This window comes from Phocoena phocoena, chromosome 1 (genome assembly GCF_963924675.1).
Source record: "Phocoena phocoena chromosome 1, mPhoPho1.1, whole genome shotgun sequence".
Classification (NCBI taxonomy): domain Eukaryota; kingdom Metazoa; phylum Chordata; class Mammalia; order Artiodactyla; family Phocoenidae; genus Phocoena; species Phocoena phocoena.
Window position 1 is genome coordinate 130,230,266 of NC_089219.1, and position 24,392 is coordinate 130,254,657.

General features: G+C 39.2%; 1 pseudogene; it reads left to right on the forward strand.

Annotated features, from left to right (window-relative positions):
• The first annotated feature begins 11,659 nt into the window (after positions 1-11,659).
• On the forward strand, positions 11,660-12,064 carry LOC136136254 (large ribosomal subunit protein eL32-like; annotated as a pseudogene).
• The last annotated feature ends 12,328 nt before the right edge of the window (positions 12,065-24,392 follow it).

The following is a 24,392-nucleotide window of genomic DNA, read 5'->3' on the forward strand; positions in this document are numbered from 1 at the left end:
TGCTTTTTCAGTCCCAATTGATGAACCTGGATGAGAGTTACTGTTGACACTTTCACTAGTACAGACTAATCCGTTATGATACACAAAAAAGAAGACAATGAGACTTGCCAGGACCCAATCCATCCACATTCTTTCTACCTAAGATTATACCATACTCAGATATAAGCACATTTCTTCTTGCCACAAGGTACATGTTAATACTGCCTGTTCCACCTTTGCTCTAAGAACATTAACAGCAGTGTTAGTGTTTCTTCCTCATACTGCTCCGTGTGTATGGGGGAGGGATTGTATTGATTTTTGCACATACCATTTATTGTACGATTTTGCCTTCTCCATTGGACAGTGAGTTTCTTGAGGGTCAGGGCTGACTACTGATTTTCCTTAAGGCTGTGCACACAGTATGTGGCACACAACAGGCTCTCCATAAATATTTGATGAACTGAACTCTTTGAGGGGGAACTCTTTCTCCACGGGTACAAATCATTCTAGAATTTTCTTTTACTACTGCAATCCCTTGTCCCTTTTTTCCTCTCTCAGGCCCCTCCAAATCCAAAATGGCAAATGAGAAACAAGGTCAAAGCTGAGTCACGTCAGTTAAGGTTGGGGATGGGGAAGGATGTGAACTAACCTCAAAACAAAGGAAGAGACAAAAGTTGAGGTTTGCTCATATGGTAGCTTTGAGTGAATTAGAAAAAGTCTCCCTTGCTAACAGCAGGGCACATGGCTTGGCACATGAATAACAGGCTGGACTTCAGCCCCAATACCCACCCCCATCACAGCTGCCCCTTTGTGTAGGACATAGCTTGCACAAATCTATGTGGGGTCCTGAGAACAGCTCATTCTCTTTTTCTTTTCCTTGCAGCTAGAGTTAACCTAAAATTCCTGGAGGCTCCTGAAGTATCCCCATTATTTGTGGAGCTCATCTTTGGATATTTATTTTGCATTTGTTTGGTCTGCAAGCCACAGTGATTCTGGTGTGAAGCAGAGGGTGGGCCAGAGATGGGATTTAAAACGTTGTATCTTCAAATCTGTCCCTCAAGTAGCACTTCACATCCTTGGCACCTTCACAGCCCACTCATCATTACAGCATCACTCTCAAATCAAGTTCTCTAAACTGTTAAGACCAGCAATACCTTCTGCCAAAGCTAAGCAGGTTCAGAGTTGAAATCAAGATGAAGGCACTCGAAAATCAAAAAAAAATGCTCAGCTCTGTGTCTGTTTGCCACAGACAGTACTGCCAACTGATTTCACATGAAAGCATTTCCATGCCTAATTCCTATTGGTTTCTTGCCAACTTACTTTCATTCTGATTGGTTACACACATTATCCCCACCCCCAATCCAGAAAAAGCTAAGTGATCCCAGTTCCAGGGAAATTTGCATTTCTTAATGCTCAAGCTGTGTCTATACATACAACTGTTTTAACTGATTTTCTCTGCCTGATGTAATGGCTGAAATGGTCATGGACCATGTAGACAGAACCTCCTCCTATACGGTTTTTTAATATATACTGTTTTTCTTTCTTCAACCCTACCCCTTTTCAACACTGCTTTGTCTCCCCTCTGACTTTTTCATTCATCCTTTTCTGTTTTCTCTTTTTCCATCTCTCTTTTCTTCTCAGTGGAGTTTCGCCTTTTCCTCCTTAACTCCTATTTGTCATTGGCTTTTGGTCCTTGAAGAAACAATATCACCCATTCTTCACAGGACAAATGCATCCCAAATTCTGTGATGCCTAACATGATATCTTTACCTCAAATCTAATCATTAAAAACAAATACAGCAGAAATTTAAACAAATGAACAAGCTATTAATTTGTAGTTAACTTTCAAGGAAGTTATTTTGTGACAATGAAATTCTACCCTCTCATCCCTGTGCCTCACTAATCAAATCCTCTTCCCCTGGGCACCAAGGATAATACCACAGCAGTGAGATTACTAACTCTGTCGTCGATCTTCTCCATCACTATATCAAGGAAACGTGAACAAACGAAAGTCCCAATTCCTACTTGAGACTAAGTAGTATCAGTCAACAGCTCTATGTCTCCCTCTGACTGCAGCAACCACCACTGGCACTCACATGCCATTCCCCTAAAATAGACGTTTGACAGCGTTTTGTTGCTGTCATCTGGTATGGTTCTTTTAAGCCACTGGGTCCATCCCTACCATAAATCCCAAGGACCATGTTGAAAAAAAAAAGTCTTATTCTCAGGCTGTCTCCTGAGAGACCCATTCTTTACTCATTCCCATCCTGCCCTTACTGAACTCTTCTGGTTACCAAGTTCACTACCCTTTCTCCCATTTTCATCTTAACCTTATCTACATTGCTTGTCACCTTGATTTCTCTCCTCCACTGCAATGCCTCAGGTCATTTGAGTCATGTCCTTCCAGTTCTATCTAGTTCCTATCTCACTGCTGTCCTCTCAGGCTCACCTGGGTCACCCTAGACCCTCCAGGTAAGACTCATACAGTTTCACATTTCCAAAGTCAGATTCTCCATGGCTTTTGGAAAAATACTCATACCTCAAGAAAACTTGAACAAAATTCATAGAGTCGGCTCTAGATTACATATAGTTCTGAGAGCTACAGATAGCACATAACTAAAATACACAGAGATGATCACATTTCTCTACATAAACAGTATTTCCCATAGAGCAAAAAAGAAAGCAATAATAAATGTATATTTCACCATTTTTGGTAGAGCCAGTTGAACAGACTTTGGTGGCTTTGAATGTTGAGAGGTGAGAGGCTTTCCAGTGTGTTTCCCCCAAACTCCATCTTTTGACGATAGACTATACTGTCTGACTAAGACAGGCACATGACAGGTTGATTAGTCATAGTTCCCCAACTCCCTAACACTGTGATTGGTTCAGAGCATGGGACTCAGACAAGAGCAATTAGATGATGCCTTGATATATATACCATTATTGGGAGAGAGCTGCTCTCTTTCCATTTGAGTTTAGTTGTGGTGATGACTGCCTAGAACAGCTAGAGGCCACCTTCCCAGCTGCACTGAGAAAGCCCACCTCAAGTCTGAGACTGAGAAAAGCCTTTCTGAGTCTGAAAGTTTCCATGACATACCACCTGGATATCTCTGAGGTCTTAAAAAATGACCTCACAATCCTGCCTGAGATTTTACCTTTTCTCAGAAGCCGTTTCTTAGTTTGAGAATTTTCTGCCATCTAGAAAGGCTAGAAATGAGAACTAATTTTATTTTCAAACCTAGCAAGTACTGAATCCTTTATATTTCTTTTAAATGTTATTTGAAAACTGAACTGTTCCTTTTCAGCTCATCTCTCTCCTCTCATATTTTAGTAGGAGAATCCAGGTGGCAGTTGAACACTGGAAAAGTCCTTAGCACGATCACTGAGCTCATTACTTAGACAAAAGTGTGGCCAAACTTACCACCATCACATAACAAGGGCCCCTTTTCTCCAGCTTCTAATAATATTTTCCTCTCTTTCCTGTAAATTCCCACTAATAGCCTGCTAGACAGCCTTAAAGATTCTGCTAATAATCTAAGGCTCTGCAGGCTTTCACTAACACTCCCCTCTGGCCCCTTCCAGCATCTGCCTACTACCCAGTCCCAAAATGGCAACGCCACATTTTAGGGTTTGTTATGTCAATTTCTCACTTCCTGGTTCCAAAATTTTTATGCTATACATTGCTGCATAACAAACAGACACAAACCTTAGTAGTTTAGAACGACAATCATTTATTTGGCTGAGATCAACAATTTTGGCAGGGCTCCACAGAGGCTTGTCTCTGCTCCATACAGCATTGGCTGTGGTGGCTCCACTGGAGGATCCACTTCCAAGATGACTCACCTGTATCACTGATGACTGCTGGCTGGAGCTCAGCCAGGGCCTCAGTGCCTGTCCATATGGGTCTCTCCAAGCCAGCATCTCAAGCGAACTAGGTAGAAACTGTATCACCTTTTATCTTTTATGATCTATGGAAATCACATAGTATTACTTCTACTGTAATCACAGGACTGCCCAGGTTCATGATGAGAGAACAGAGACCCACCTCCCTATGTCAGGAATGTCATGACCGTGGGATGGGAGATGCGACCATCTTGGAAAATACAATCTATCACAAATTAGATGAAACATTGGGATGGATTATCAGCCCTTTATAATTTGGGGCATCATGGTAGCCTAAGTAGCAGTCTGACTGCTTTAGCTCAGTCTAGAGCAGTTCTCAAAGGGTAGACCACATGCCAGTTGTGATTCATAACAAAATTCCATCATAGATAACGAAATGAAAACATAAAAGTCTATAATAAAACTTAATTTATTCACCTTAAAGAGTAGAGCCTTATACTGAAATCATATCTTCCCCTTTTTTGGTGTTAATATGTCTTTTCTTTTATTAAATGATAGCAATAACAGATAATAGCTGTTTTCTTAATGATGTCATACCAATCTCCTCCCTTTTTTTTTTTACAGTTTTCTAATCAATAAAAAAAAATACAAAAGCCTAAGGAACCACTATCTAGAAGTTATCAGAACACTTAATGTAGCCTTTGCTTTACTACCTCTCAAATAATGTGATTTTTAATTTATTAGTATGCACCTTGAAATAGTAATTAATTATTCTGTGGGTGTGTGGGAAAAGTCATGCAGCTACTCGAGTAATAGCTAAAACTCAAAGTACAAGGACCTTTCACACTCCTGTGAATATACTTATAATTCAATGCAACAATAGGTCACAAGACATATCGTATCTCTCAAAACATACTAAAGTAACAGATCTATAGATATAAATGTATATTCAGACTGTCACAACAATGAAATCTTTGAAATGAGATCCAGGAATTCCTTGGTAATCACCAGGTTCATATTGCCTAAAAAGTAATGTGGCATTCAAGAAGAAAGTTTAAAAATAGACAATTAGAGAAGAAACTAGATATACAGTCATAATGCTAGACGTGTGTGTGGCTTGTCTTCTGGAGGAGCAGGAGTGGAAATAGGGCACTGACACTAGCAAAATATGGAGAAAAGGATTCAGGATTCATTTCTACTAAGGCGAACAAGCTTTATAGATGAATGAAGACTACTGAGTTCTATGAAAAACGTGGCACCGAAAGAGAATTCATTCAACTATTATTTACTAACTTACTATGTTACAGGTTCTTTAGGAATGAAGAAAAACAAGACAAAGCCCCTACCCTCAAAAAGCTCAATAGTTCACATGTGAACAATTAAATAGAATACAGTATGAAGCTATTAATGCTATGGGTGCCCCAAAGAAGGAGGGATTAATTCTTCCTAACATTGGGGATAGAGGTCATGGAATGGAGAATTACAGATTGCCTCGCCAAGGGTCAGGATTGACTTTTTTTCAGCTTTATTGAGGTACAATTGACAATATAATTGAATATTGTCATATTCGAGATCAAGGCTCAGAAAGTGTAGAATTAGAGTAGAAATGACAAAAACGGCACCTGGCCTTTTCCCAAATTATTGCGGTGCTTAAAGATAATAGACTTCTCACAATCTACAATATTAAGAGAACGGAGCAAACAAAGGTCTTCTTTGCACTACTCCATAAACACCCACTGGATCTACCAGAGAGGGGAGTGAGAGTCATTGCCCTTTTCTTCTGCTTAAAGCAACTGAAACTGAATTGCTCATACATAAAAAAAAAGATCTCAAAACTTTTAAATTTGTGAGACAGTGTTACCTCAAAATCATGGTTGAGGAAATGCCAACTGACAAGGAATTACTGAATTGCTCATTTCTTTTCCTTCCCCTCAACAACGAAAAACTAGCTTTCAGGATGGGACAAAGAGGAGAATAATTTTCTTTCTATAAAACTTTTCTGGAAAGTCACAGAGTAGTAGAAGGTTCAGGGACTCTTAGACAAAGTAGATAAAAGGACATTCCAAATCACTAATATGAAACCAACAATGATATCTAAAATGTAGGTAATATAAAACAAAAGGAAAATGGCATGTAATACAGATATAATAACTATATTGCTAAACCTGCTGAGTAGGGGAAATCTAAATATAAAACTAAACAGATTTGTATTTATTAATTTAAAGACAAGGGTGTTAAAGATAAAGAAACAGGAAGATTTACTAAGAGACTATATCCCACCTTAAAGGTGAATTTTAATTTGGACATAAAAAAGTAATAGCTGTATAAGCAGAGGACCCTGATCCAAACCATCCTTAATATTTCCTTGCTCCAGAATGTCATCCCATAGCTTCCCTTTTGAGAGAGGGAGAACAAATTTTTCTTCTGGAAATGGCCAACATGTCTTTTTTTTTTTTTTAATAGAATTCCTCATTTGAACAGCAATTTCCATGTGAAACTGACTTGCGGAGGCAGAGGCAAGGCCAGAGAGTCTGGACATAAGCATGCTGAATAGGGTAAAACAAAACAAGGGTGATTTAATTTCATACTTAAACATTTTTATAAAACCCCACATCTATTTAACTTCAGTCGGCATGAATAGGTTTGCCTTTATAGATATAGAAGATGCGGCCTTTTATAAGACTTCTTTTCTGACCATGGCTTAGAATACAGATTTGGCACTTTTCACTTGACCTGAAAGGAAGCAGATTTTTAAATTACATTTAATTAGCTTGCTATAGCAAACAAAAATGAAGCCACTTTTTAAAAACAATGGGCATGAAATAAATCATAATGTCCAAGGCGGAACCAGTCATTAATGAAACCTTGATGCTTGTATGTCAGTTCAAGTATTCCCACCTTTTTTTCTTAATATTTAAAGCTGTGAGATCACACTTACATCATCAGTATTACTGTTCCTAATTCAGCCATGTGAATAAACTGCTTAACCTCATGTGTCTGCACTTTCTTCACTGTAAAACAAGGGGGTCATTTCAGAGATTCCATCAAGATCTAACATTTCTATAATATGAACATGCAAGATACTGGGGTGCTTGGAGGGGACAGAGAGGACTTGGGTAAAGAGGCAATTTTTTTAAATTGAAGTATATTATATTTACAATGTTGTGTTAATTTCTGCTGTACAGAAAGTGATTCAGTTATACATATATATGTATATATACATATATATTCTTTTTCATATTCTTTCCCATTATGGTTTATTACAGAATATTGACTATAGTTCCCTCTGCTATACAGTAGAACCTTGTTGTTTATCCATTCTATATATAATAGTTTGCATCTGCTAATTACAAACTCCCAATCCATCCCTCCCCTACACCCACCCTTGGCAAACACAAGCCTGTTCTCTATGTCTGTGAGTCTGTTTCTGTTTCGTAGATAAGTTCATTTGTGTCATATTTTAGATTCCACATATACGTGATATCATCATATTTGCCTTTCTCTTTCTCTAGGTCCATCCATGTTGCTGCAAATGGCATTATTTCATTCTTTTTTACGGCTGAGTAGCATTCTGTTGCATATGTGTACCACACCTTTATCCATTCATCTGTTGAGGGACATCTAGGTTGTCTCCATGTCTTGGCTATTGTTAATAGTGCTGCTATGAATATAAGGGTGCATGTATCTTTTTGAATTACAATTGTTTCTGGATATATGCCCAGAAGTGGGATTGCTGGATCACATGGCAACTCTATTTTTAGTTTTTTGTGGAACTTACATACTGTTTTCCACAGTGGCTGCAGCAATTTACATTCCTACCAACAGCACAGGAGGGTTCGCTTTTCTCCACACCCTCTCCAGCATTTGTTTCTTGTAGACTTTTTAATGATGGCCATTCTGACTGATGTGAGGTTGCACCTCACTGTAGTTTTGATTTGCATTTCTCTAATAATTAATGATGATAAACATCTTTTCATGTGTTTATTGGCCATCCGTATGTCTTCTTTGGAGAAATGTCTATTTAGGTCTTCTGCCCATATTTTAATTGGGTTGTTTTTTTTTGTTATTGAGTTGTATGAGCCATTTGTATCTTTTGGAAATTAAGCCCTTGTTGGTGGCATCATTTGCAAATATTTTCTCAAAGCTTTTAAGTTTGATTAGGTCCCGTTGGTTTATTTTTGCTTTTATTACTACTGCCTTGGGAGACTGACCTAAGAAAACATTGCTACGATTTATGTCTGAGAATGTTATTCCTATGTTCTCTTCTAAGAGTTTTATGGTGTCATGTCTTATATTTAAGTCTTTAAGCCATTTTGAATTTATTTTTGTGTATGGTATGAGGGTGTGTTCTAACTTCATGGATTTACATGTGGCTGTCCAACTGCCAGCACCACTTGCTGAAGAGACTGTCTTTTTCCCATTGTGTATTCTTGCCCCCTCTGTCAAAGATTAATCAACCACAGGTGTGTGGGTTTATTTTAGGGCCTTCTATTCTGTTCCACTGATCCATATGTCTGTTTTTGTGCCAATGCCACACTGTTTTGATTACTGTAGTTTTGCAGTATTGTCTGAAGTCTGGGAAGGTTATGTCTCCTGCTTTGTTCTTTTTCCTCACGATTGCTTTGGCAATTCTGGGTCTTTTATGGTTCCATATAAACTTTAGGCTTATTTGTTCTAGTTCTGTGAAAAATATCATGGGTAATTTGATACGGATCACATTAAATCTGTAGATTGCTTTGAGCAGTATGGCCATCTTAACAATATTAATCCTTCCAATCCAAGAGCATGGGATATCTTTCCATTTCTTTGAATCATCTTCAATTTCCTTTATTCATGTTTTATAGTTCTCAGCATATAAGTCTTTCATCTCCTTGGTCAGGTTTATTCTTAAGTATTTTTTGATGCAATTTTAAAAGGGATTTTCTTTTTACATTCCCTTTCTGACATTTCTTTGTTCGTGTAAAGAAATGCAACCAATTTCTGTATGTTAATCTTGTATCCTGTTACCTTCCTGAATGCAATTATCAGTTCTGATAAGTTTTTGTGTGGAGTCTTTATGGTTTTCAATATATAGTATCATGTCATCTGCATATAGTGACAATTTTATCTCTTCCCTACCAATATGGATATCTTTTATTTCTTTTTCTTGTCTGATTGCTGTGGCTAGTACTTCCAAAACTATGTTGAATAGAGGTGGTGAGAGTGGGCATCCTGTCTTGTTCCAGATTTTAGCGGGAAGGCTTTCAGCTTTTCACTGTTGAGTACTGTATTGGCTGTGGGTTTGTCATAAATAGCTTTTATTATGTTGAGATAATATTTCCTCTATACCCACTTTCATAAGAGTTTTTATCATGAATGGATGTTGAATTTTATCAAATGCTTTTTCTGCATCTAATGAGAGGAACATGTGGTTTTTGTCTGTTATTGACGTGGTGTATCACACTGATTGACTTGCATATGTTGAACCAACCTTGTGACACTGGGATAAATCCAACTTGGTCATGGTGTATTATCTTTTTTATATGTTGTTGGATTCATTTTGCTAGTATTTTGTTGAGAATTTTTGTATCTATATTCATCAGAGACACTGGCCTGTAATTTTCTTTTTTGGTTGTGTCTTTGTCTGGTTTTGGTATCAGGGTGATGGTGGGAGTGTTCCCTCCTCTTCAGTCTTTTGGAAGAGTTTGAGAAGGATCGGTATGAGTTCTTTGTATGTTTGTTAGAATTCTCCTGTGAAGCCATCTGGTCCTGGACTTTTGTTTGTAGGGAATTTTTTTTATAACAGATTCTATTTCACTTCTAGAGATCAGTCTATTCAAATTACCTATATCGTCTTGATTCAGTTTTGGTAGGCTGTGTGTTTCTAGAAATGTGTCCATTTCTTCTAAGTTGTCCAATTTGTTGGCATGTAATTGTTTATAGTATTCTCTTATGGTTTTTTTGTGTTTCTGCAGTATCAGTTGTGCTTTCTCCTCTTTCATTTCTGATTTTATTTATTTGGGTCCTCTCTCTTTTCGTCTTGGTGAGCCTGGCCAGAGGTTTGTCAATTTTGTTTACCCTTTCAAAGAAACAGCTCTTGATTTTATTGATTTTTTCTATTGTTTTTTTTTTTTTTTTTTTTTTTTTTATGCGTTACACGGGCCTCTCACTGTTGTGGCCTCTCCCGCTGCGGAGGACAGGCTCCGGACGCGCAGGCTCAGCGGCCATGGCTCACGGGCCCAGCCGCTCCGCGGCACGTGGGACCTTCCCAGACCGGGGCACGAACCCGTGTCCCCTGCATCGGCAGGCGGACTCTCAACCACTGCGCCACCAGGGAAGCCCTCTATTGTTTTTTAAATCTCTATTTTATTTATTTCCTCTCTGATCTTTATTATTTCCTTTCTTCTGCTGACTTTAGGTTTTGTTTGTTCTTCTTTTTCTAATTCTTTTAGGTGGTGGGTTAGTTTGTTTATTTGAGATTTTTCTTGTTTCTTGAAGAAGGCCTGTATCACTGTGAACTTCCCTCTGAGAACTGTTTTTGCTGCATCCCACAGAATTTCACTGTCATCTGTCTCAAGGTATATTTAATTTTCTCTTTGATTTCATTGTTGACCCATTGATTTTTTAGTAATTGATTTTTTTTTCTCTTTTCTTTTTGACTGAAAAGAGAAAAAAAACTGCAATTGACTTTTTTTCTCTTTTCTTTTTCTGTGGTTGATTTCTAGTTTCATGCAATTGTGGTCAGAAAAGATGCTTGGAATAATTTCTGTACTCTTAAATTTGTTGAGGCTTGTTTTGTACCCTAGAGTGTGGTCAATTCTAGAGAATATTCCATGTGCACTTGAAAAGAATGTGCATTCTGGGGGTTTTTTTTGAAAGTAATGTCCTGAAAATATCAATTAGGTCTAACTGTTATACTGTATCATTTAGGATCCCCGTTGCCTTAGTAATTTTTTTGCCTGGAAGATCTGTCCATTGGTGTGAGTGGGATGTTAAAGTCTCCTACCATTGATGTATTCCCAACAATTTCTCCCTTTTTGTCTGTTAGTATTTGTTTTATGTATTTGGGTGCATATATGTTGATGAGTGTGATATAATCTTCTTGTATTGATCCTTTTATCATTATATAGTGTCCTCCTTTATCTTTCTTTATGGCCTTTGTTTTAAAGTCTATTTTGTCTGACATGAGTATTGCTACAACTGCTTTCTTGTCATTTCCGTTTGCATGAAATATCTTTTTCCACACCCTCACTTTCAATCTATATGTGTCCTTTGTCCTAAAGTGGGTCTCTTGTAGGCAGGATATTGTAGGCTCTTGTTTTTTTATTCAATCTGCCACTAGATGACTTTTGATTGGAGCATTTAGTCCATTGACATTTAAGGTAATTATTGATAGATATGTATTTATTGCCACTTTAAACCTTGTTTTCCTGTTGATTTTGTATTTCTTCTTTGTTCCTTTCTTTTTGTTTTTCCTTTTGTGCTTTAATGATTTCTTTTATATTATGCTTGTGTTCTCTTCTTTTTGGTTTTTATGAATCTATTGTATGCTTTTGATTTGTGTTTACCCTGTTTTTGAAGTATGTTAACCCCTTCCTATATCTACTTTCTTTAGACTGATAGTAAAATAGGCTCAAACACATTCTGAAAAAAATAATCAACATTTTCTTACTCTCCTCCCCCACACTGTATGATTTTGATGTTCTATTTTACATCTTCATGTTTATTCTTTTGCTGTTCATTGTGGTTATCATCACTTTCACAGAAAAACCTTTTTTATTTTATTTTTTAAAATCTGTGTACTGCTCTCTTCTTCAGCACAGCCTATGGAAGTGGCAGCCATCTCGCAGTCAGCATCATGGTTGCCCTCAGACTCCTCGTAAAGCCCAAGGTTGTCAAAAAGAGGACCAAGAAGGTCATCAAGCACCAGTCAGATCAATATGTCAAAATTAAGCAGAACTGACAGAAATCCAGAAGCACTGACAACAGGATGCACAGGAGATTCAAGGGCCAGATCTTGATTCCCAACATTGGTTATGGGAGCAACAAGAAAACAAAGCAGATGCTGCCCAGCAGCATCTGGAAGTTCCTGGTCCATAATGTCAAGGAGCTTGAAGCGCCGCTGCTGTGCAACAAATCTTACTGTGCTGAGATTGCTCACATCTCCTCCAAGAACCATAAAGCCATTGTGGAAAGAGCAGCCCAGCTAGCTATCACAGTCACCAATCCCAACACCAGGCTATGCAGCAAAGAAAATGAATAGGGGGCTTCCCAGGTGGCGCAGTGGTTGAGAGTCCACCTGCCGATGCAGGGGACATGGGTTCGTGCCCTGGTCCAGGAAGACCCCACATGCTGACGAGCGGCTGGGCCCGTGAGCTATGGCCGCTGAGCCTGCGCATCCGGAGCCTGTGCTCCACAGCGGGAGAGGCCACAACAGTGAGAGGCCCGCATACCGCAAAAAAAAAAAAAAAAAGAAAAAGAATAGATTGCTCATGGGCACATTGTGTTTGCGTTAATAAAACCATGAAACTTGACCCCCCCCAAAAAAAATCTGTGTACTGATTTATTTAAGTAATTTACTTTCCAATTGTGATTTTCTCTTTCCTATAGATTCTTGCTTCTTTTCTATTTAGAGAAGACCTTTCAATATTTCCTTTAGAACAGGTTTAATATTGCTGTATTCTTTTAGCTTTTGGTTGTCTGAGAAATTCTTTATCTCTCCTATTTTAAATGATAATCTTGCCAGGTAGAGTATCCTATATTGCAGATTTTTCCCTTCAGGACTTTGAATATATCTTGCCACTCCCTTCTGGCTTGCAACATTTCTGTAGAGAAATCAGCTGATAGCCTTATGGGGGTTTCCTTGTAATTAACTCCTTGTTTTCCTCTTGCTGCCTTTAGAATCCTCCCTTTATCTTTCACTTTTGCCATTTTAATTATAGTATATCTTGGTGTAGGTCTGTTTGGGTTCATCATGTTTGGGACCCTTCGTGCTTCCTGTACCTGGATACGTGTCCTTCTTTAGGTTTGGGGAGTTTTCAGCCATAATTTCTTCAAATACATTTTTGATTCCCTTTTCTCTTTCTTCTCCTTCTGGGATCCTTATTATGTGTAGACTGGCGTGCTTTATATTATCCCATAGGTCTGTTATATTGCTTTCAATTTTTTTTCATTTGGCTTTCTATCTGCTGTTCTGATTGGGTGATTTCCATTATTCTAACTTGCAGATCACTTATTCGTTCTTCTACATTATTCAATCTGCTACTTATTGCCTTAAACTCAGCTTTCATCTCAGCAAATAAGTCTTTTAATTTGTCTTGGTTCCTCTTTATAGTTCCTGGTCCTTTTTACAGTAATCTGCATTTCTATCAATAGCCCTTCTTAATTCCTTCAGTATTTTCAGTAGCTCCTTTTTAAACTCGGTGTCTATTAGACTGAAGAGGTCTGTTTCATTATTTGTTCTTTCAGGGGAATTCTCTTGATCTTATAATTGGGAGTGGTTCCTCTCATTCTTCATTTTACTTATATTTCTCTTACTCTATGAGTTTAGTAGAAACAATTAACTACTGTGGTCTTGGAGGGCTATTTTTATGTAGAAGTGTCCCTGTGTAGCTTGTGTGGGTTTAATATTTTTGGTGCAAGGGCTGTTTTTTAGTATGGATGGCTGCCACATCTTTCCTCAGCTGGCTGTTATCCCACTGACAGGGATATGACTGATGTTGTGGTGAACAGAGTACGTGTTGGATGTTGAACGGGGCCTCCTCTTTGCTCTGTGGTTGTTACAGCCCTGCTGGGGGCAGGGTCTGCTCCCTAGTTGTTGGCATAGAAGCCCCCAGATTCATTTCTAAGCTGCAGTGTGACGTAGGCAGGATTGGAGCGCTCCCACTGGAAGAGAAGCCACTGAGTATTCCTCCATTGGAGCTGTCCATCGGGGAGTGCACTCTGTGATGTCACCTGTCACCCACTGCATGAGCCCTCAAAGTACACTGTTGTGCACACTACCCTCGCCCCACCTCCACTGTGGGAATGCAGGCTATCAGCCCTGGTGCCCCTCAGGCGCTGTGATCACAGCGACCAGCACAGATCCATAGGCGTCAATCCACTGAAGTCAGGTACCAGGACCACAGCAGTTGTGCACCTGGACCTGCCATGGGAGCTAGGGAAGTAGCCCAGATTCTGGCCCCACTTCCACGTGCATGCAGCCACAAAGCCCACAGCTGCTAAGGCCAGACCCATCCCAGCCATAGGAGCACCCGTTGTCCACTCAGATATCCCACAGGCACTGAGTTTACAAAGCAAGCGGCGGTGCTGTGGATCACATGCCATGGGGAGAAGGCTATGCTTTCAGCCCCGCCTCCACGTGTGGGCAATCTGCTGGTGCTTGCATGCTCCCAGAGCTCATAGAGGTGGCAATGAGAAAGAGGCTGCTATGGCAAGCCCCACCCCCCACTTGACTTATGCATTAACAATGGGGTTTCAATGGTGGCACACACTGGCCGTAAGCATGCCAAAAATGAGGTTGCAATGGCGGGTCCTGTCCTTCTCTTTGAGTGCCTCTTAACAATGGCACTTCACTTCTATGGTGGGCCAGGCTTCTTCCACATACACTCTTGGTTGCAGTCCTTACCACACTCCAGGCCCTTCAGGCTGCCTCCGCAGGGCTAACCCCAGTACTCTCCCCAGGTCTGTCCTCTGAAGCCCGAGTTTTTGCAACCAGCCCTCACATGTAGGTCCACATCTCAGACTGGGGACTTCAGCAAGGCAGCACAGATCCTCTGTGCCGGTCTCTCTCTGTTCTTCCTGTTGCCAACCAGCTTCTACGCTCTCCTCCAAGCCTCTGAAGCTCCCTTTCTGTCCCAGGTGATCTCTCCACCAGTGCAGGGGCTTCCCAGGGTACGAGAACCTTTCCTCTTTCATAGCTCTCTCCCAGGGGCACAGGTCCTATCCTGCTTGCTTCCTTTGTTTTTTTTTCTTTCATCCTACCCAGTTACATGGAGATCTTCCTCACACTTCTGCGTGTCTGAGATTTTCTGCCAGAATTCAATAGGTATTCTGTGATAACTGTTCCACATGTAGATGTATTCATTATGTATTTGTGGGAAAAGGTGAGCTCCACGTCGTTCTATTCCACCATCTTGATTGGAGCCTCTGCAATTCTTCCTCAGAGATGAGAAGGGAAGGAGGGAGGGTTGTTGGGCCAGACTAACAATAGTGGTAGCTTGGTGGGGAAAGGTGGGAAGTGAACTGTATAACCAACAACTCGTCTTAACCATCTCATTCCTGGACTATACTGGTCTCACTCTCTCTGGTCTCTTCTCCCTCCAATCCATTTTGCAAGGACAGCCAGATTATTCTCCACTACTTAATCCCTCGTCTCTCCTACCCCAAACAAAGCCTTTAATGGCAACCCACTGCATTGAAAGTAAAGTCCAAACTTTGAAGCTTATAATTCAGTACTTTTTAAAAAATTATTTATTTTATTTTTGGGTGTGTTAGGTCTTCATTGCTATGCACGGGCTTTCTCTAGTTGCAACGAGCGGGGGCTACTCTTCATTGCAGTGCATGGGCTTCTCATTGCAGAGGCATCTCTTGTTGCAGAGCACAGGCTCTAGGCACGCGGGCTTCAGTAGTTGCATCGCGTGGGCTCAGTAGCTGTGGCTTGCGGGCTCTAGAGTGCAGGCTCAGTAGTTGTGGCACACGGGCTTAGCTGCTCCATGGCATGTGGGATCCTCCCAGTCCAGGGATCGAACCTGTGTCCCCTGCATTGGCAGATGGATTCTTAACCACTGCACCACCAGGGAGGTCCCTAATTCAGTACTATTAATGAAATGATCACAAGCTAACTTTCCAACCTTATTTTCTACTCTTCCTTAATGTGTACTCAACTACAATCAGCCAGATGGATACTGACCACTTCCCTAGTCCCATATTTCAACTTTTCATCATTATGTTGTGTTTCATTCCAGAATTCCCTACATATCCCACCTTGGTTACCTATCCTTTCAGGCAATTCCTCTTTCTTCATGATGCCTTCCCTTTATGCTTAGGCTTCGCTGAACATACACAGCTCTTAGTTTATCTTTTCAAGTAGGCATGTTTACTCACAAAGTGGTTGGTGGACTCCTTAAAGACAAGGATGGTGTAAAGGCATCTATTTCCCTTCAGGGGACCTAGGAGAGTGCTATGTGTATGCTCATTCGACATTAGGTACAGTTGGCAAGGGACAGTTTGTCATACTACCTAGAACAGATTCAGTGCCTTAACCTTTAAAAAACCATGGCTCCTTTTGATAAACATAAAAATCTTAAGTACTGGGTATCCACATACAAAAGAATGAAGCTGGACCCCCTAGCTCACACCATATACAAAAATTAACTTAAAATGGATCACAGACATATTTAGACATAAGGGCTAAAAAAACTACAAAACTCTTACAAAAAAACATAAAAGTAAATATTGGTGACCTTAGATAAGGCAATGTTTCTTAGATATGACACAGCACAATCAGCAAAAGAAAAAATAGATAAATTCGACTTCATCAAACTTAAAGCCTTTTGTGCTTCAAAGAACACAATTAAGAAAATGAAAAGATAATCCACATAATGGGAGAAAATATTTGCAAGTCATATATCTGATAAGAGACTTGTACCCAAGATACATAAAAACCTTTACAATTCAACAATAAGAAGAAAAATACATACATGTGGAGACTAAACAACATGCTACTAAAAAACCAATGAGTCAATAAATAAATCAAAGAGAAAAACAGAAAATACCTCAAGATAAACAAAAATGGAAACACAACTTTTCAAAATCTATAGAGGATGTAGGAAAGGCAGTTCTAAGAGGAAAGTTTATAGCAATATAGGTATACCTCAAGAAACAAAAATATCTCAAATAAACAACCTAACCTTCCATGTAAAGGAATTAGAGGAACTTCCCTGGTGGTCCACTGGGTAAGAATCCATGCTCCCAATGCAGGGGGCAGGGGTTTGGTCCCTGTCGGGGAACTAGATCCCACATGCATGCCACAACTAAGAGTTCACATGCTGCAACTAAGAAGCCCGTGTGCCGCAACTAAGAAGCCCACATGCTGTTACTAAGAAGCCTGCATGCCACAACTAAGAAGTCCGCATGCCGCAAATAAGATGTCCACATGCCAGAATTAAAGATCCCACATACCACAATCCCGCATGCTGCAACTAAGACCCAGCACAGCCAAAATAAATAAATAAAATAAATAATAAATTTAAAGTACTGTCATTTTAAAAAAAGGAATTAGAAAAACAAACAAAGCCCAAAGTTAGCAGATAGAAAGAAAAAAATAAATATCAGAGCAAAAACAAACAGAGATCAAAAAAACAACAGAAAAGATCAATGAAACCAAGAACTGGTTTTTTGAAAAGGTAAATAAAATTGATAAACCTTTAGCCAGGCTCATCAAGAAAAAAAAGAGAGAAGACCCAAATAAACAAAATAAGAAATGAAAGAGGAGAAATAACAACTGCTATCACAGAGATACAAAAAAATCATAAGAGAATATTATGAACAGTTACATGCCAACAAATTGAACAACCTAGAAGAAATGGTCAAATTTCTAGAAAAACACAACTTTCAAAGACTAAATCAAGAAGAAATAGACAATCTGAACAGACCAATCATTACCTGTGAAATTGAAACTGTAATTTTAAAAACTTCCAGAAAGCAAAAGACATGACTAAATGGCTTCACAGAAGAATTGTACCAAACATACAAAGAAGAGTTAATACCTAACCTTCTCAAACTATTCCGAAAATTTTTTAAGATGGGAGAACACTCCCAAATGCATTCTATGATGCCACCATTACCCTAATACCAAAATGAGTCAGGATGGCAGTGTGGGAAGACTCCAAGTTAGCATCTCCCCACAACTAGGGCACCTGCCAGCCACTGGTGGGAAACCCTGACGCCCAAGGAGATGGGAGGAACCCCGAAGTGAAATGGTGGGACTGAGAGGGGAGGAGAAGTGGAAGCCAGACAGAATCAGCACCCCTGAGGCCAGGAGATCAGGACAGGCAGGCGGGAAGAGCCTTCCAGGAGGAGTGGGAAAGCAGCAGAGGGCAACTGCCCCACCCACTCAGGCCCAGGGAGCCTGCTGAGCTCCCAGGGTGGTCTCCTGCCCTCCAGGGCTCCGCTTCCCCATGGCCGCATTGGTACTGGGGGCATAGGGGGGGACGCCAGGGAGATCAGGACAGGCAGGCAGGAGGGGTCCTCTGAGAGGAGCGGGAGAGGAGCAGAGGGCATTTGCCCCACCCATTCGAGCCCAGGAAGCCTCCTGGGCTCCCAGGTGAGGTCCCCCACTCTCTGAGACCAGGGGTGGTAGGCAAGCCTGAGCCCCTTCTTTTGTGTTGAGGCTAAACCCCGCCCCCCACAGCCCCCAGGGCCTTTTCCAGCCCTGTGGGTCCTGAGCATAGGCCACACCCACCACCCAAACCTTGCCCTTGCTTAGGCCCCGCCCTCCACAGCTAAGGCCTCCCCCCCTTTTTCGTTTTTTCTTTTTTTTCTTTTCCCTCCTCTTTTTCACTATTGTGGTACAGTTGTAAATTCTGCTTGTTTAGTTATCTACGTTTTTATTTTTATATTCTTTCTCACGTATCTGTTAGTTTACTAGTTTAATTCTATTTTTTACTTTGTTATGATTCTCTTTTTTTTTTTTTTTGCCACCCCATATGGCTTGCAGTATCTTGGTTCATGAGCCGGGGGTCAGGCTGAAGCTCCTGCACTGGGAACTCCGAGCCCGAACCACTGGACTAACAGAGAACCTCAGTCCCTAGGGAATATTCATCAGAGTGAGGTCTCATGGAGGTCCTCAACTCAGCACCAAGACCCACCTCTACACAACAGCCTACAAATTCCAGTGCTGAAAGCCTCAGGCCAAACAATCACCAAGACAGGAACACAATCCCACTCATTTAAAAAAAAGAAAAAAATGAGACAGCAAAAAAATATGTCACAGATGAATGAACAAGGTAAAACCCTACAAAACCAAACAAATGAAGAGGAAACAGGCAATCTACCTGAAAGAGAATTCATTGTAATGATAGTAAAGATGATCCAGAATCTCAGAAATAGAATGGAGGGATGGACTGAGAAAATAAAAAAATATTTAACCAAGATCTAGAAGAACTAAAGAACAAACAAATAACTGAAATGAAAAATACACTAGACAGAATCAATAACAGAATAACTGAGGCAGAAGAACTAATAAGTGAGCTGGTAAACAAAATGGTGCAAATAACTGCCAAGGAGCAGAATAAAGAAAAAAGAATGAGAAGAATTGAAGACAATCTCAGAGATCTCTGGGACAACAGTAAATGCACCAACATTTGAATTATAGGGGTCCCAGAAGAAGAAGAGAAAAAGAAAGGGTATGAGAAAATATCTGAAGAGATTATAGGTGAAAACTTCCCTAACATGGGAAAGGAAATAGTCACCCAAGTCCAGGAAGTGCAGAGAGTCCCATACAGGATAAACCCTAAGAAAAACACACCAAGACACATGTTAATCAAACTAACAAAAATTAAATTCAAAGAAAAAATATTAAAAGCAGCAAGAGAAAAACAAAAAATAACATACAAAGTAATCCCCATATGGTTATCAGCTGATTTTTCAGCAGAAACTCTGCAGGCCAGAAGGGAGTGGCAGGATATACTTAAAGTGATGAAACAGAAAAACCTACAACCAACATTACTCTACTCAGCAAGGATCTAACTGAGATTCAACAGAGAAATCAAAAGCTTTTCAGACAAGCAAAAGCTAAGAGAATTCAGCACCACCAAACCAGCTGTACAACAAATGCTAAAGAAACTTCTCTAGGTGGGAAACACAAGAGAAGAAAATGACCCACAAAAACAAACCCAGAACAATTAAGAAAATGGTAATCAGAACATACATATCAATAATGACCTTCAACATGAATGGATTAAATGCTCCAACCAAAAGACACAGACTGGCTGAATAGACATGAAAACAAGACCCATATATATGCTGTCTACAAGAGACCCACTTCAGACCTAGGGACACAAACAGACTGAAAGTGAAGGGATGGAAAAAGATATTCCATGCAAACGGAAATCAAAAGAAAGCTGGAGTAGCAATACTCGTATCAGACAAAATAGACTTTAAAATAAAGACTGTTACAAGAGATAAGGAGGGACACCACATATTGATCAAAGGATCAATCCAAGAAGAAGAGTTAACAATTATAAATATTTATGCACCCAACACCCAAGCACTTCAATACATATGGCAACTGCTAACAGCTATAAAAGAGGAAATCAACAGTAACACAATAATAGTGGGAGACTTTAACACCTCACTTACACCAATGGCCAGATCATCCAGACAGAAAATTAATAAGGAAACACAAGCTTTAAATGACACAACAGACCAGATAGATTTAGTTGATATTTACAGGACATTCCATCCCAAAACAGCAGATTACACTTTCTTCTCAAGAGCACATTGAACATTCTCCAGGATAGATCGCATCTTGGGTCACAAATCAAGCCTCAGTAAATTTAAGAACATTGAAATCATATGAAGCATCTTTTCTGACCACAACGCTATGAAGTTAGAAATCAATCACAGGGGAAAAAACATAAAAAACACAAACACATGGAGCTAAACAATACAATATTAAATAACCAAGAGATCACTGAAGAAATCAAAGAGGAAATCAAAAAATACCTACAGACCAATTACAACGAAAATACGACAATCCAAAAGCTATGGGATGCAGCAAAACCAGTTCTAAGAATGAAGTTTATAGCAATATAAGCCTACCTCGAGAAACAAGAAACATCTCAAATAAACAATCTAACCCTACACTTAAAACAAGTAGAGAAAGAAGAACAAAGAAAACCCAAAGTCAGTAGAAGGAAAGAAATCATAAAGATCAGATCAGAAATAAACGAAATAGATACAAAGAAAACAATAGCAAAGATCAATAAAACTGAAAGCTGGTTCTTTGAGAAGATAAACAATATTGATAAACCATTAGCCAGACTCCTCAAGAAAAAGATGGAGAGGACTCAAATCAATAAAATTAGAAATGAAAAAGGAGAAGTCACAAATGACACCGCAGAAATACAAAGGATTATAGGAGACTACTACAAACAACTATATGCCAATCAAATGGAAAACCACAAAGAAATGGACAAATTCTTGGAAAGGTACAATTTTCCAAGACTGAACTAGGAAGAATAAGAAAATATAAACAGACATATCACAAGTAATGAAATTCAAACTATAATTAAAAATCGTCCAACCAACAAAACTCCAGGACCAGGTGGCTTCATAGGTGAATTCTATCAAACATTTAGAGAAGCACTAACACCCATCCTTCTCAAACTCTTCCAAAAAATTGCAGAGGGAGAAACACTCCCAAATTCATTCTACAAAGCCACCATCACCCTGATACCAAAACCAGAAAAGATATCACAAAAAAAGAAAATTATAGACCAATATCACTGATGAACATAGATGCAAAAATCCAGAACAAAATACTATCAAACAGAATCCAACAACACATTAAAAGGATCAAACACCATGATCAAGTGAGATTTATCCTAGGGATGCAAGGATTCTTACATACACGCAAATCAATCAATGAGATACACCATATTAACAAATTAAGGAATAAAAACCATATGATCACTTCAATAGATGCAGAAAAAGCTTTTGACAAAATTCAACACCCATTTATGATAAAAACTCTCCAGAAAATGGGCATAGAGGGAAACTACCTCAACATAATAAAGGCCATATATGACAAACCCACAGCAAGCATCATCCTCAATGGTGAAAAACTGAAAGCATTTCCACTAAGATCAGGAACAAGACAAGGATATCCACTCTTGCCACTATTATTCAACATAGTTTTGGAAGTCTTAAAAGAAATAAAAGTAATCCAAATTGGAAAAGAAGGAGTAAAACTGTCACTGTCTGCAGATGACATGATACTATACATAGAAAATCCTAAAGATGCCACCAGAAAACTACTAGAACTAATAAATGAATTTGGTAAGGTTGCAGGATACAAAATTAATGCACAGAAATCTCTGGCATTCTTATACACCAACAATATAAAATCAGAAAGAGAAATTAAGGAAACAATCCCACTTACCATCACAACAAAAATAATAAAATACCTAGGAATAAACCTGCACTAGGAGGCAAAAGACCTGTACTCAGAAAACTATAAAACACTGATGAAAGAAATCAAAGATGACATAAACAGATGGAAAAATATACCATGTTCTGGGATTGGAAGAATCAATATTGTGAAAATGACTATACTACCCAAAGCAATCTACAGTATCAATGCAATCCCTATCAAACTACCAATGGCATTCTTCACAGAATTAGAACAAAAAATTTTACAATTCATATGGAAACACAAAAGACCCCAAATAGCCAAAGCAATCTTGAGAAAGAAAAATGCAGTTGGAGGAATCAGGCTCACCCACTTCAAACTATACCATAAAGCTACAGTAATCAAGACAGTATGGTACTGGCACAAAACCAGTATAGATCAATGGTACAGGATAGAATGCCCAGAGATAAACCCACGCACATATGGGCACCTAATTTACGACAAAGGAGGCAAGAACATACAGTGGAGAAAAGACAGCCTCTTCAGTAAGTGGTGCTGGGAAAACTGGACAGCTACATGTAAAAGAATGAAATTAGAACACTCTCTAACACCATACACAAAAATAAACTTCAAGTGGATTAAAGACCTGAATGTAAGACCAGACACTATAAAACTCTTAGAGGAAAACATAAGAAAAACACTCTTTGACATAAAGACACTATTTGCATATGACAAGATACTCTATATAGAAAACCCTAAATTCTCCACCAAAAAACTATTAGAACTAATAAACGAATTCAGTAAAGTTGCAGGATACAAGATTAATATACAAAAATCTGTTGCTTTTCCATATGTTAATAATGAACTATCAGAAAGAGAAAGCAAGAAAACAAGCCTGTTTAAAATCCTATTCAAAATCGCATTAAGAAAACCTAGGAATAACTGTAACCTCAGAGGTGAAAAACCTATACTCTGAAAACTATAAAACATGAATGAAAGAATTTGAAGATGATAAATGGAAATGGAAAGACATCCCATGTTTCTGGATTAGAAGAATTAATATTGTTAAAATGTCCACACTACACAAAGCAATCTACAGATTTAATGCAATCTCTCTCAAAATACCAATGGCATTTTCCACAGAACTAGAACAAATCATACTAAAATTTATATGTAACCACAAAATACTCCAATGCAATCTTGAGATAAAAGAACAAAGCTGGAGGTATCACATGCCCTGACTTCAGAGGATACTACAAAACTACAGTAATCAAAACAGCATGGTGCTGGCACAAAACAGAAAATTAGATCAAGGAACAGAAAAAAGAGCCCAGAAATAAACCCACACACTTATGGTCAATTAATCTATGACAAAGGAGGCAAGACTATACAATGGAGAAAAGATGGTCTCTTCAATAAGTGGTGCTAGGAAAACTGGACAGCTACATGTAAAAGAATGAAATTAGAACATTTTCTCACACCATATATAAAAATAAACTCAAGGGCTTCCCTGGTGGCGCAGTGGTTGGGAGTCCGCCTGCCGATGCAGGGGACACGGGTTCGTGCCCCGGTGTGGGAGGATCCCACATGCCGCGGAGCGGCTGGGCCCGTGAGCCATGGCCGCTGGGCCTGCGCGTCCGGAGCCTGTTGCTCCGCAGCGGGAGAGGCCACAGCGGTGAGGGGCCCGCGTACCACAAAAAAAAAATAAAATAAAATAAAATAAAATAAACTCAAAATGGATTAAAGATCTAAATGTAAGACCTGAAACGATAAAACTCCTAGAACACAGCATAGGCAGAACACTGTTTGGCATAAATCACAGCAATAATTTTTTGGATCTGTCTCCAAAGGCAAAAGAAACAAAAGCAAAAATAAACAAAGGGGACCTAATTAAACTTAAAAGCTTTTGCACAGCAAAAGGAACCATGGTCAAAAAGGAAAGACAACCTACAGAATATATGCAAATGATGCAACCAACAAGGGGGTTTTATGCAAAATATACAAACAGCTCAGACAACTCAACATCAAAAAACCAAAAAGTCTGATTAAAAAATGGGCAGATCTGAATTTTTCAAAAATCAGACATTTTTCCAAAGAAGACATACAGATGGCCAACAGGCATACAAATAGACACTCAACATCACTAATCATCAGAGAAACGCAAATCAAAACCACAATGAGTTATCCCCCCACACCTGTCAAAATGGCCATCTTCAAAAAGTCCATAAATAACAAATGTTGGCAAGGATATAGAGAAAAGGGAACCCTCTTGCACTGTTGGTGGGAATGTAAATTGGTGCAGCCACTGTGGAAACAGTATGGAGATTCCTCAAAAAACTAAAAATAGAACTACCATATGATCCAACAGTTCCACTCCTGAGTGTATATCTGAAGAAAATGAAAACACTAATTCAAAAAGAAACATGCATCCCAATTTTCATAGCAGTATCAATTT